General features: G+C 43.8%; 1 protein-coding gene across 7 annotated transcripts in view; it reads left to right on the forward strand.

The window, feature by feature from the left end:
• The first annotated feature begins 245 nt into the window (after positions 1 to 245).
• The window catches only part of MYO18A (myosin XVIIIA), a 243,618-nt gene continuing 229,882 nt past the window's right edge, over positions 246 to 13,981 (forward strand). For all 7 annotated transcript variants that reach the window (XM_075263717.1, XM_075263719.1, XM_075263718.1 and 4 more), the window contains exon 1: positions 246 to 376. The gene's annotated coding sequence lies outside the window, so the exon portion shown is untranslated. The remainder of the gene's footprint in view (positions 377 to 13,981) is intronic.

A 13,981-nucleotide genomic window follows, 5' to 3' on the forward strand; every position in this document is an offset into this window, starting at 1 on the left:
TTTCAGGTAGCTCTTCCCATTGGAATCAATGGGAGAGGTTTTGGATCTACGTTTCAGACAGAAAAGCTGTAAAGAAGAAGCAGTGTGAACACACCCTAATAAGTAATGGGCACAGTCCTCACACCAGGGACTGTATACAGTGACAGGCTCTGCTGGACTAATCCCACATTCCATGGGCTTCCTCCTGGCACGGGAAGAGTTAACCCAGCCCTGCTTGGTCATGTGACGCGATGACATCCCGAGGAGGCGGGGCTACAGTCCTCCATTATTTCTAACCAGATCTAGGGAAAAAAAACCCATAGAGGGAGGATCGGGCTGCGCTGGTTGATGCGGGATATTGTGCAGGTCGTGCCGTGCTGCAGGCGCTCCCCCGGCGGTATGTATGTGATCCTGGCTGCTGGGAATACATGGGGGGCAGTGCAGCTGTGCCGGGGTCTGCAGTGTACATGTCAGTGATGCTGCAGTGATCCAGTCACTGATCCCTAGTGCACTGCACATATATGTACACACATGTCCTGGAGGCTGTGCTGCTGCTGCCGCGGTATTACCTGGGTCATGTGTCATTATGCGCTATGTGAGCTGTCACACAGTGCGGTTTATGGGCGATCAGATCACTTTATAGCATAGACCTGTGATTCTCCACCCTGACTGCTGCTGTATACTCCTAGTAGTGAAGGGCACATAGATATAGTAAGTGTGTGCCAGCTGTGCCCGGCCCTGGAGGCTGGAGGGATTGACCCTGAGTGTGTGCCAGCTTTGCCTGGCCCTGGAGGGATTGACCCCGAGTATAACTGGAGTATAGACTATATATATATATATTTATGCATACACATATATACAACCATCAGTTGTGTCCCTATGCATTGGGGAACATTTACTAAAACTTTAGTGTTGTGACCCACCATTCTATGAGTCTTAAAGGGAATGTTTCCATGCCTTTTATTGATGCAGACTGAGATCTAATTAGAGAGAAAAAAAACAACTTTTATCCAATATGCAAAAAAACATGCAAGTGCTCGCTGGATGGTCCTATTGTGGCAAGTGCTCAGCAGTCCCTCCCTTTATTGACATCCCCTTTGTTACTCTTAGCAGTACTGAAATATGGAACTATCCTGAAACCTGGCACACTCTCAGTCCATTTTATTCTGTGCCGTTTGGCTCTGGTGGCGTTGATGGGCACAAGATAAAGGACTTGTACATGAGCTGCCCTGCAACAATGTGGGACAGCCAAGGAGCTATCAGTGAAGGGATATAGATTGTGCAGGAGAGGTCGAGCACTTGCTGTGATCAGGACCGCCCAATGTGCACTTGACGTTCAGTTACAACTTGGTCCACTCAAATAAAGGTATGCTTCTCTAGTCCCTGCCCAGTCCTAGGATTGACTAGGAGAGATCCCCTGTAATGTCATATTTTCCCTTTAAAGGGGTTGTCCGACAAGTATATTTTTCCTTTTAAAGGGGTCATTCAACCCCCATAGTACAGATAGCCCATTTGCTATGAGATTGGGGAAGGAGAGGGAGACCCGGGGCGGATGCTACAAACAGTACTTTTTTGTGTGTATTGTTTTTCTTCACTTTTTGTGATGCTGGCGATGTCATCACTGCAGGACTGGCAGGGTCCACCGGAGCAATGGGGGATAACAGATGAGTACAGGTTATTTATGGCAGACCATTTTCTGTTCATGGCCAATTTTCTAAAAATCCTGGATGACCCTTTCAAAGAGGAGCTTTCCAAGGGCCTGCATAGTGCTTGACCAATTAGTTAATTGAGTCCAGTCGAAATTGTTTTATAGTGTTTTCCCTTACCTTTAAACATAGCGATATGGATTTTCTATCTTAAAGTGGGTTCTTCACTTCTCTTATTGATGATCTATCCTGGAAATTGGTCATCAATAAAAAGATCAGCCGGTCTAATGCTGTTTGTATCAGACAACTATTATGAAATAAATGGCATGTGATGTACACAGTGAAGAGGTCATGGTGCACCGCAGCCCCTTCAAACAGCTGATCAGTGGGGATCCTGAGTGTTGGACCCCCTCATTGATCTCTTATTAATGACCTATTCTCTTGATAGGTAGTTAATAAAAAGGAGTTGGACAGTGCCTATAGGCTGAGGTCATGCGTTGTTTTGACAGGTGCGGAAATACAGTTCCAAAAAAAGCTACGTTTTGTAGTTCCAGCAAAGTGAACAAAATTTTATTTAATCTCATTCACACACTGCAGAAAACTCTGCGTTTTGAAAAATGCAACATGTTTATTTTACCTGGGAAAACCTTGTCATTTTCCCATGTTTTTATATGAGGGAGGCAAAAATACAGAAAAATATAAAAATGCAACCATTTTTGTGGCTCCAAAAACCGCAGCAAAATCTGTAACAAAAAAAGCTGCATTTCTGCGGTGTGGGGCTTTAGCCTGAGGGCGGCTTCACATATGCGCCCTGGTCTCTGGTTTTTGGCAGAAGACGGAAGCCCGGCAGACAGTGTCCGTCCGTGAGCGCCTGTGAGTGTTTTGAGGTCTCCGCGGCGAAACCGGCCTTTTTTTTAACTGGACACAAAGTCCTGCATGTCCGACTTTGTGTTTGGTTAAAAAAAACCAAAAAACAGTTTTGCCGCGGAGACCAGAAGACACTCATGGGTGGACACTTTGCAAACCCATTCAAATGAATGGGCTTGAAAAGTGACTGGCGGTTTCCGTCTCCTGTCCAGTTTCTCGGTCAGAAGACGGAAGCCCTTACTGAGATTTGCCATGTGTGACCTTAACCATGAAAGGGGTTATGCCATGAAAAATATTCATAGGATAAATGATAAATATCTGATCGGTGGGGGTCCTTTCCCACACTGTACATTGAGCCTGACCCCATGCTGATTGTAAGTATGACTGAAAGGGCTGAAGTAGAACGCTCGGCCATCTCTGGCACTCTCATTGAAGTGATTGGCAGTGCCGTCTACCACCTATGTTCAGCCTGGCTGCGGTCATGCTCAATGTGCAAAAGGAGAAAGGACCCCCTGATCTCGCCTCGTGCCATAACTCCTTTAGGCTAAGGCCCCACGGGCCGTAATCGCAGCGCTAAAGTGCTGCGGAAAGAACCACTGCGTGAACGCATTGCGGTTCTTTCCGCAGCGCTTTTAAGAGAACGTTCACGGAGCTTTCCTCTGCGGACTTTCTCTTAACATTATATCTACGGGAAAACCGCCGGCGTTTCCGTAGATATAATTGACATGCTGCGATTTGCAAAGCCGCATGCAGGGTTCTTCTGTCCGCTTGAGAAGTCGGACATCTTCTCTTGCGGACAGGAAAGGACGGGCACGGAGTGCAAAAGAACGCACCCGATGCCCATTCAAGTGAATGACAGGTGTCACGGACACATCTAGTGTCCGCGACAGATTTTGAGCGGACACTACATGTCGGACACCGACGGTAGTGTGAACGCTCCCTTAATGTGGATAACAAGGACACTGTTACTTGGTTTTGAGACCAGGCCCATTGTATTTTGTTGCGGTGTGTGTGACACCTAGTACAGGATGGCGGACAGAAGCGGCGGTAGTAAGCTGCTCATTTACTAATAGGCAATTGGATTGCTGTAAAGCTCTTCCTTACCTTATAGTCATGGTCTCAGCTGACAGACATCTTGCTGACATGGGATATGACTTGCGTAGTTTCTTAGACTTGAATGGAGTAGTAGCGTGGCTGTGCGACTGTCGTTCCATTCAAATAGGGAAAAAATGTGCACCCCTGTTGTCATAACCTGTGGGATTTCGAGTGTTCAGACATAGGGGATAGGTCTTGTTTTTAGAATAACACCATCTCAAGCTATGGTCATTTCACGACTTTGGTGATGTCTCGTGTCACATGGTAAAGGTGGCAGCATGGTTACCTTCACCACAGCTAATGAAACCGAATGTCGTTACAAGTTGCTGTGACTGTCTGTTGTGTCACAGCAACAGGTGAGTCACAATGTGACCTCCCTCGGTTTCATTACTTGCGATCTTTGGTCATGCCATACCTGTCGCCATATAACCCTAGCCTTAAAGTGTGACAGTTCCATGACATTGTGACTCGGAGTAATCCCAGCATTGCCTATAATGTATCCTCTGGTAACCCTGTTGGAGTGGCTCTCTGTACCGTTCACATTGTGTTACATTTTGACATAGTTTGCAGATGTTGCCAGTTTTTTCTGTATTACTTAAGTAAAAACCTGTCGAGCAGGTGACACTTGTTACATATGACCTGTCCTATGGTGCTGACTTCTACGTAGAAGGAAGTTACGTGTGAACAGCTACACTATGTCTGCCTACATGTACCTAGGAGAGGAGGGGAGCAAAGGGGAGGCAATGATGGGTTGCTATGTCATTGGGGCAGTATGGTTTCTAATTTATAGGGGGAGTTGTGGCATTTTTGCATAGGCTAAAAGCTGCTGGACATGTTCAGTGATGCCTGTAAATGCGCAATGCAAAAAAACCCTGTTTTGGGTGCTTTTGCTGCAACAACATTCAGCTGACGTATGTGTCTTTATCCTTAAAGGGGTATTCCCACCTCACATACTCATCAGTCTTTACTGCTGTAAAATCTTCTTTCTTCCTGGTTTCTTGCATCATTTGGTGGGCGGGGTTTCACATGCAACCTGCCGTTTAGCCCCGCCCCAAATTAGCATGTAGCTCTGGCCACCCATATTGGACTATGAAGTACAGGCAGCAGCAACTCCATTCTGTGTTACATACAGACACTGACTGTCTCTGCCATAATGAACACAATTGAATTAGCTAGCCAGATAACTGGGAGAACAGAAGACGTTCAGAAATGAAAGCAGCTCCTCTCCCCTATCTGCTAACAGGAAGCTAGGTCACGTGGTGTAGACATAGGAATAGCTAGATACATAGGCTGGCTCCCTGCACTTAGCCCCTCCTCCCTCCCCCCTGAGAGCAGGCAGATACATCACTTGACTCATGAGCAGCTAAGTCAGGGCTGTGGCCACAAAGAATTGAATAAAGTAAGATAGTGGACAAAGAAAGCAGTTTTGCTGAAGCAATGTATTTAGGAAAAGTCTTACATCAACATTAACAAGCAGTATAGATAGGATCCTTGTGATGGGACAACCCCTTTAAGGCTAGGGCTACATAGTGATATATGGCACGCAATAGTCAATTGCACAGAAGTTGCTTGATGAAAAACATTGTGCGACTTGTCTGCAATACACTGTCACACGACTTTTGTAGCATTGTTACTGACTGTAAAAACATATGCGACTACGACTACATGTCATGCATACGAATAAGTGTGAAGGTCGAAATGGGTGATTTTATAGCGATACGAATAAGTGTGAAGGTCGAAATAGGTGATTTTATAGCGAAAGACATCCAAGTGCCTTCTGTCACCCATTGACTTTAGTAGGGGGTTCCTATCCAGTGTCACAGAGCAGGATAGGACCCGCTCTAAAATCATCTGAATGGAGCAATGGACTCCCCCTATTGGAAGATACTTGTGCTGCACACCCAGTCGTGTGTATAAGGCCTAATAATACTGCTATACAGTATGGGGGAAATTTATCAAGACAATGATTCCCAATGCCATTCTTATTCAATTCCCCTCCAATGTACTCCAAAATTTGCACTAGTTTTCTGGCACAAATCTTTGAAATTTGCACCACTATTATGGAGAAGTTTTTGCTCTGAGCTCTAGTATTAAAAAAAAGAGAGAAAACCACCAAGGCTTAAGAAAAGTCTCAATTAGGTTGTGGTGATGACAAACGTTGACATAATTCCATAAGGATTTCTCAGGTCTGTGTCATCCGATGACTCGGGATGCGCTTTCCCATAACGCAGAGGGATGGCTTGCTGTCACTCAGCTTGTTGCAGCTTGTCTAGGTGTCTCCCACTCCGTCCACTTGTAACCTATATGTCAGCAGATGTACATCAAGTGCTTGTAAGATTGAAGCAATTCATGTACAAGTTGCTGGAGGTGTGGCAGTGTCATTGTACAAGTGACATCACTGTCTCTCATCAGGGAAATTAGTAAGTGGTGAAACAGATCTATTGTTCAGTGTGTTCTGGAGCCGAGGATCTAAACAGTAAATTATAGAGGTTATAATGACGGAGACGTTGACTGAATTCCTTGAATTTCTAGTACATACGTCACTGCTGCACCTATATGTACTTCCTGATCTGTGGTGCCCTTTAGCTGTGTAATAGGTGGCCACTTTTAGGCTAAGACTAGATTCACACCAGCCTGATCTTCATGGCAGAAGAGGGACTTCCACCATTGTAGTTACCTATACTGCTAGGAGTCTCTGCGTTCCAGAGACTTACTGTCCCATATTGTAATGTGCTTTATTTCTGCTGCATTTTGCTACCTGCAGCCTTACTTTTACTCATTCCGCTTTAAAAATGTGGATAGAAAAGTCATGCAAGCTGCGCTTTTCTCTCCACATTTTCCGCCCTTTTTGGGTGGAAAACCGGCAGACCCTATTATAGTCCATGGGGTCTGCAGGTTTCTGAGGGTAACCGCTTTAAGCGGATTAGGTTTCCATTGTAATTTTGTAGCCTTACACTAGGTTCACACTTGCATTTGTCTCTCCATTGTTCGGGTCTGCATGGTGATCCCATAGACTATAATGGGATTGTCTGGGTGCCCGCTGGTTTTATACTTAAAGTCTATGCAGGACGTTTTTTTCCGGCGATTTTAAATGGAATTTGTGGCTGAGACTCCAACGCTGGTGTGAACTTGGCCTTCTAGTTTCTTCCTGTGACCTCCTGCTTTACATTTAGCAAGGCCGCTGTTCATAGTCTATGTAACTAACACGGACACCCAGCTGCTTTCATTAAGCATCCCTTACAGTATAAGTCCCCATTTACACACACTATAATGTCCCATAGTGGCCAATACTATCTCATGTATATGGTTTTAGGTTCACACTAGTGTCGCCTCTCAGGTATACAGGTCCTTTGGGGGACTGAAACAATGTAGAGCAGACAGCTAAAACAGTGGTAACACCTGAACCCTGGTGGACCCCATTGACTATAATGGGGTCCATCAGGTGCCTGTGGTTTTCAAACTGAAACCAGTGGAGGAAGAAGTCCTTTGTGCAGCACCTCTACCTGAACTGTTTTCCGGCAGGCACTGTGTGATGTGAACGTAGCCAGAGAGTGGTACAATAAGTTTTTTTCCCCCTTACATAATGGCTTTTCTTTGATATTTTTGTGTTTGTATATATTTTCATAGCCTCCATAAAAAGGTTTAATGACACAGTGCAGTCGCTTTATGGTGTCACTATCTAATACCGTAGTCAAAGCAGAAACACATTTGTTGTCAGGGGCTATTATGTGTTATACTTGTCATATATATCACATGCTATACTTGTATATACAGCGTGAACTCTGATCTCGGCCCTGCCCTTAATGTGTGATGGTTATGGTAGTTCTCGGCCTCGGCACATCCTGGTGAAGTTTCCCTCTGGTTGTGACATTGTCTAGTCTTTGACCTTACAAAGTCATTATTATGATCTGCTTGGGCATTGGGAGCAAAGACTAGTTGCCAATGTAGCAAGTTATAACTCTGAATTAGGTTCAGTAACAAGCTACTGACTTTATGGTGGGTCGTATGGACTAGAATTACCTTTCATCTCCAACTCATGAAATGTTATAATAGACACGCCACTCGTTCCTGCGCAGTTGGAATATTTTTCTCCGATCCTGACTATTTGCAAGCAGCCGATTCTTGTTTGGTTCAGCACCCAATATTCTAATTAGGTGCTATATAGTAGATGGGAGGTCCTGGGCTGGAGCTGATGGCCTTATTAGCATATTGGGTGCTGAAACTATTGAAGGATGTGAAGAGTTGTAGTTGGTGGAAGGTCCTCTTTAAGTTGGTTATGTTGTTGTTCATCTGATCGTCGTCTCTCCCTGTAACCCCTAACTTTATACCCGTGTTCTACGGTGTGAACAAAGGTGCTGCAGACTCCTTTTCTGGTGGTTTGTCCCCAGTGAACAAAGAGTTGCGAGGCCCCCGTACACATTAGATGTTTACCTCCTATTTATTCAATGTACTGCATTGGTTACTTTGTGTGTCCTACTTCTGTATGTCAGAAGAGCCTCCTGAACTATACGTCTGATACAGACTCTAAAGATGATGTGAACAGTATGAGAACGGTTGCAGATAAAAATGTGATGTGTGAGCCTCCTGGAAGGGACATTTGGATGTGCTTGGTACGTGCATTTTGCCAGATTTTCACAGATTATCCTCTGCATGAGCCAGAATTGATCCAGCCTCGGCCAGTTGGAAAGTATGATCTGTGACAGCACACAATAGTACATATGCATCCAGAGGCAGCCAGGTCTAAGACATGCTGGGATATGTGGTTTTAATACTTGCCACAACATGAGTAATATTGTAATAAAAGAAAATCCTGAGCAGGTGGTGCAGATATTGTAAGTATGTCCATGTACAGTATACTATGGGAAGAATATGCAAATCCGCCTTCCATGATGTAATTAGGAAGACAGTTGCTGCCTCATTGTTGCAAACCAATAGAGGGCGCTCACTGGAATGTGCAAGCCTGTCTTAAGACAGGATTCCAGTGAAATAACCCAATAATGGCTGCTCCCTTTAGATCATTGTCTTGGACATCCCTTTTTACGACACCATAACACGCAGTAAAAGTGACGCGGTTTCTATGTGTTTGTATTTGCTACATGCTGTCACTGTTACAGTTGATATAGTAAAAGTCCGGCTTTATTATTGGCTTTCTCTAGACCAGGGTCATTCTTATTGAAGCCGGGGTATTTAGTCACACATCCACCGTTGTCTATGTTATGGAGATTTCCATTCTCCGTGTAAGATATTGGGACTTTTGGCCGGAGATTGGTCTTTTGGGATCCGTCTATCTCTGGAGAGAGCTGTGGTCTGACTAGAAAGTGAGTGAACTGCTATGAGCACAGTATGTGGAGAGTGAGAAGTCGGAGGAGGACGGTATCCAAAAATGTTGTGGTTACTAGCAATTATAGAAGATGACATTCAGCTTCTTCACAAAGTCCACGGAGAGGACAGTCAGACCGTTACTTATTCAGAAACAGATGTGAAGTTCACCAGGACTTTATTCTCTCCTGTTACCAGTGACGTTCTGGATATAGTGATATTAATAACATAACTGAAGTGAAAATGTCTACCGTTATCACTAGCACACGTTGTATTCACACTGACGTATGGTCCTAATTGTGACATTGTAGACAGCGGAGATTACTTTATATCGCAATACATCTGACATGGGTTTAACCATTTTAATTCTCTGCAGCCCTCCCAGTCTTCCGATATACCGGTGATATCGAATTATCATTGTATTATTTGTTCCCATTGTGTATTATGAAATCCTAGCATGCTCCTGGTCTCTTTTTTTTTTTTTTTTCATCTTTATGTTCTCCAGGCTTTTTCCTATAGATCTAATTATAGTGAAAAGACTCCAGAGAATAAGTAAAACTAGGTTAAAACTGACATGTGTTGTCCATTTATGTAGTCCTCCAATGGATCGGAAGAACAGACACACGGACTGCTAAAATACGGCTAGTTTCACACCTACACTGGGTCTCCACTGAGGGATTTTGTTCCCCATTCTGCTTTAAAAATGTGAAGAGAGAAGTCCTTCAAGCAGCTCAGAAACCTGACGGACCCCATTGTAGTCTATGGGGTCCGGGAGCTTCCGAGTGTAACTGCTCTTTTTAAGCGGATTAGGTTTACGTTCAGGGGGTTCCCAAGCAGATCCCCCCCAATGTAAACCCAAACGCAGGTGTGAACCTAGTGTAATAGATACCAATGAAGCCCAAGAGACCTCATTGCCTGTAACTGGGTCTATTGGGTGTCCAAAAATCACCAGACAAAAAGTCGGGCTTGCTGGACTCTTTGGTCTGGCAATTTTAGATGAACTTGTGCCGCATGGGCGCCCAGAACAGATATGAATCAAGCCTGAGTAATGGTAGTCAGCTAAAGCTTCTTACAAGGATGACTGCTGCCTTTGCTTTCAGACTTTCCTATAGGATTCATTTGATGAACTTTATTACTTTTATGGATTTGCCCAATTCCTTATTAAATTCTTAATGATCCCGGCCATGCCAGCTTTGAAGTACAACTTCAGATTGCAGATACTTAACATAAAATATTAGGGAGTTAATATATGGAAGCGATTCCTCGGACGTGCTGGGACCAATATGGATGTGGTTAGATTTTCCACAGTTTTCTATAGAAATCGTTGTATAAGTCTGTGTAATGTTTCAAGGGAACCGGTCACATGAGAAACCTAGTCTAATCTGCAGGCAGCATGTTATAGAGCGAGAGGGGCCGAGAAGACCGATAGCATGTTATAGAGCGAGAGGGGCCGAGCAGACTGATATGTAGTTTTGTGGGGCAAGATTTATGGCATTTATCCATTGAAATCTTTGTCCTACCAGTGATCGACAACGATCGTTGTATGCACAGTTATAGAGGGGAGACTCAGTCACTGATGGGACCACCTACTTAACATTTTTAGGATAGATTTTGAGAATAAATGACATATTATACTGAATCCTTTCCCACAAAGCTATATATCAATCTGCTCAGTTCCTCCTGCGGTATAATATACTGCCTGCAGAATGAACGGCATTATTTATGTGACTGGTTCCATGTAATGGCGGTCTAGGTTGTTATGCAAGAGATTTTTATTTTTTTTTGCATGCGCAAGCAACAAAGCTTTATCACTGAACTTCATGAAAATGGTGGCCACTTCCTTATGAAGGGAGGTGAGTGCTGAGGTCACATTGCTAGGCCGGGTTTTTGGGAGCTCATTGCCAGGCTAAGGTTAAAAGAGAAGCTAGTTCCCATTGACAGTCATTCAGTGTTGCAATTCGATATTGTGACCTTCATTTCGTAAAATACATATTAAGGTGAAGCAGAGGAATGTAACCAGCACTGTGTGATCCAGAGGATCTATAGTCAAAAAAATCTACCTTCATATAATGATGTTTCAGGACCTTCATCATCATCACTGCTTGTGCTGGGCAGCTGCTGGATAAGTACTAGGTGACTGCATAGCTGATGCATTGTTGAAGAAGATCCTCAGTGATCGAAACGTGCAGAAATCGTATTCATGGCCATTCTTAGAAAAACAATATTTATGCCGTATTACCTGGATTGTCGTGTTATATTAATAAATATGTTCCGAAGCGTGCGGTGGATTTAAAGGGATTCTACCACTAAAACACATTTTTTTCTAGTTAACACGTCGGAATAGCCTTTAGAAAGCCGTTCGTTCAAAATACCGGTTTGTACCGGTTTGCTAATGAGTTCTCTCGCAGCGATGGGGACGTCCCCATTGCAGCTCGAAAACCGACCGCAGCGCCGCCTCTATGTTCTTCTGTATCCTCCCCTTGCCTCTTCAGCGTCCTGTCGGAGGCCTGCGCAGTACGCTCTGTTCGGCGAAGATTGCCGAACGTACTGCGCATGCGCGAAATTGCAGTGCCAGCACTATGGCTGGGACCGCAAGAGGCAAGGGGAGGATACAGAAGAACATAGAGGCGGCGCTGCGGTCGGTTTTCGAGCTGCAATGGGGACGTCCCATCGCTGCGAGAGAACTCATTAGCAAACCGGTACAAACCGGTATTTTGAACGAACGGCGCGGCAGAGAGCACTTCTAAAGGTAGGAGACGAATAGCCTTTCTAAAGGCTATTCCGACGTGTTAACTAGAAAAAAATGTGTTTTAGTGGTAGAATCCCTTTAAGGGCTAGTTCACACGGGGGCAATGAGGGGGATATTGACCGCGGATTTCGCCTCAAAATCTGAGTAGCATTTTTTTTTTTTTGCAAAAAAAAGTGTTGCGTTTTTTTTGCAATAAACACGTCGCATTTTTGGTGCTGGTTATGGACCGTTCTGGTACTCTGTACAAGAAATCTGGTTTCCCTTAAGGAGTTGTTCAAACCTGCCTTGCTTTCTGCTTAAATAGCGCTCATACGTGTACTGTGTGTGCTTTAAAGAGGCCTTGTCATCAGGTCTGAAAAGCCTCGTGACTTGCATCATATGATAGGTTCATGTCACCCTGAACATTTTACTGTTTTCTTTATCCAAACCTGTTGAGCCATTCCAAAGATATAAGCCCTTTTATTGTTGATGCAAATTAGGGTCTAGTAGCCAAGTAGGTTTATACTGTACTTACACTTGTACTGTGTCACCACCCACTTGATCAGTATACCCTAATTTGTATCAACACTAAAATGGCTTATATCTTTGGAATAGCTGAACAGATTTAGATAAAAACAAAACAAAAAAAAAAACGACAAAATGCTCAGTTTGACAGTGTCCATCAGAAGTCTTTGGGATTGTCAGGCTGACCAGTCCACTATAAGTTGTATTTTCTACATTTTAATACGTGTTACAAAATTGTTACATCTGCCCGGGTAAAGTTTAGTTGACATGGAGCTCCCTTCTTTTGTAGCATGTAACTTAAGATCAGAAGCGGCCGCTAGCAGTGACGCCAGACTTCTTAGTTTTGCTATTTTTGGTTCTTAGATTATTTTTATTCTGCTCCGCTTTGTATATTTATGTTTTATACATTTTTCTATCTGGAGACTTGAACTGACTTTTACATGGAATGTATTAGCAGATACACAGTCAGCTATTGGGTATTGCCCGGAGCTATGTGCTAAGTATTGACAATAGCTGTACTCCATCATTGTATGACCCGGGGTCTTTAACCTACCATCATGTCATACACAGGGAGCGTTTCTGTAAATGTTTACTCTGTATTAAGTATATCCCCCATGTTTTATCTCGCTGCTATGGTGGGAATTAAAGACGATTAATGTCAGCCTACTGCTTTACTCTTCATATCTGAATTAATTCAGGTTTAATTGACTCAAAATACTTATCTGCAAGAGATTTACTCAGTTCTTCTCCGTAAGAGGCTTATTACAGTAACTATAAACACATCGCTGAAATGTGTTTTCTAAGGCGGTGTTCGCACACTGTTGTAGTCACTTTGACTGCAGATGATCAGGCAGAACAGTCAATAGCAAGCTCACTCCAAAGACGCACAGACTGTGTATCTCCTCTGGGTACAATACACAGGTATGGGCTACCGTGCACAGTAAGGGAGGTTTCACCAGATTTACTATTGAAAATGCACCACAGTTTGTGCTAAAAATGAAGGCAGGGCTTATTGGAAAAGGGGCGTAATTCATAGAAAACTGGGCACGGTGCAACATAATTATGGCTCATTTTTTGGCTGTAAAATAAGTCAACAAATAAGTGATATATATATATATATATATATATATATATATATATATATATATATATATATATATATATATAGCTATGCCTGGTGCATGTTTAGGCTGCCTAGTCTGTCTTTTAGGATCCAATACCATGATAGACTAGACATTCGTAAACTGCACCAGATTTAAAGGGGTTATCCACTTTCTAATATTCCTTGCGATAGGCCATCAATTTTGGATCAGCTTGGGACTGGCACCCAGGACCCCCACAGATCAGCTGCTCTGGGTCACATTACCAGGGTCACGACTCCTGGTAATGTTTACATGCCTGGAGCCATTCTGCTCACAGCACAAACTGTAGCGGTGGGTTTAGATACCGCAGCGCTGCCCCATTAAAATCTATGTGACAATTACAGAGAGCCACACTGTCCCAGAGCAACTCCTCTGTGGGGGTCTCAGGTGTCGGACCCTTGTAGATCTGTTATTGATGGCCTATCCTAAAGATAGCCTTTCAGTTTTTGATAGTGGATAACCCCTCTAACGTTTAGACAATATTAGTAAATCTGCCTAAGGGCTCATGCACATGACTGTGTGCGAGCCACCAGCTCGTTTGTGTGCCGTCCTTGTACTGGCCAGCAATCATGGCTGCAAAATCAAACAGTAATAAGATCTGTATTGAGTTTTGCAGCATGTACTTTCAGCCCGAATACAGATCAGTGAAAAAACCCGGTTGTGTGCATGGGCCCATCGAA

This window comes from Leptodactylus fuscus, chromosome 2 (genome assembly GCF_031893055.1).
Source record: "Leptodactylus fuscus isolate aLepFus1 chromosome 2, aLepFus1.hap2, whole genome shotgun sequence".
Classification (NCBI taxonomy): Eukaryota; Metazoa; Chordata; class Amphibia; order Anura; family Leptodactylidae; genus Leptodactylus; species Leptodactylus fuscus.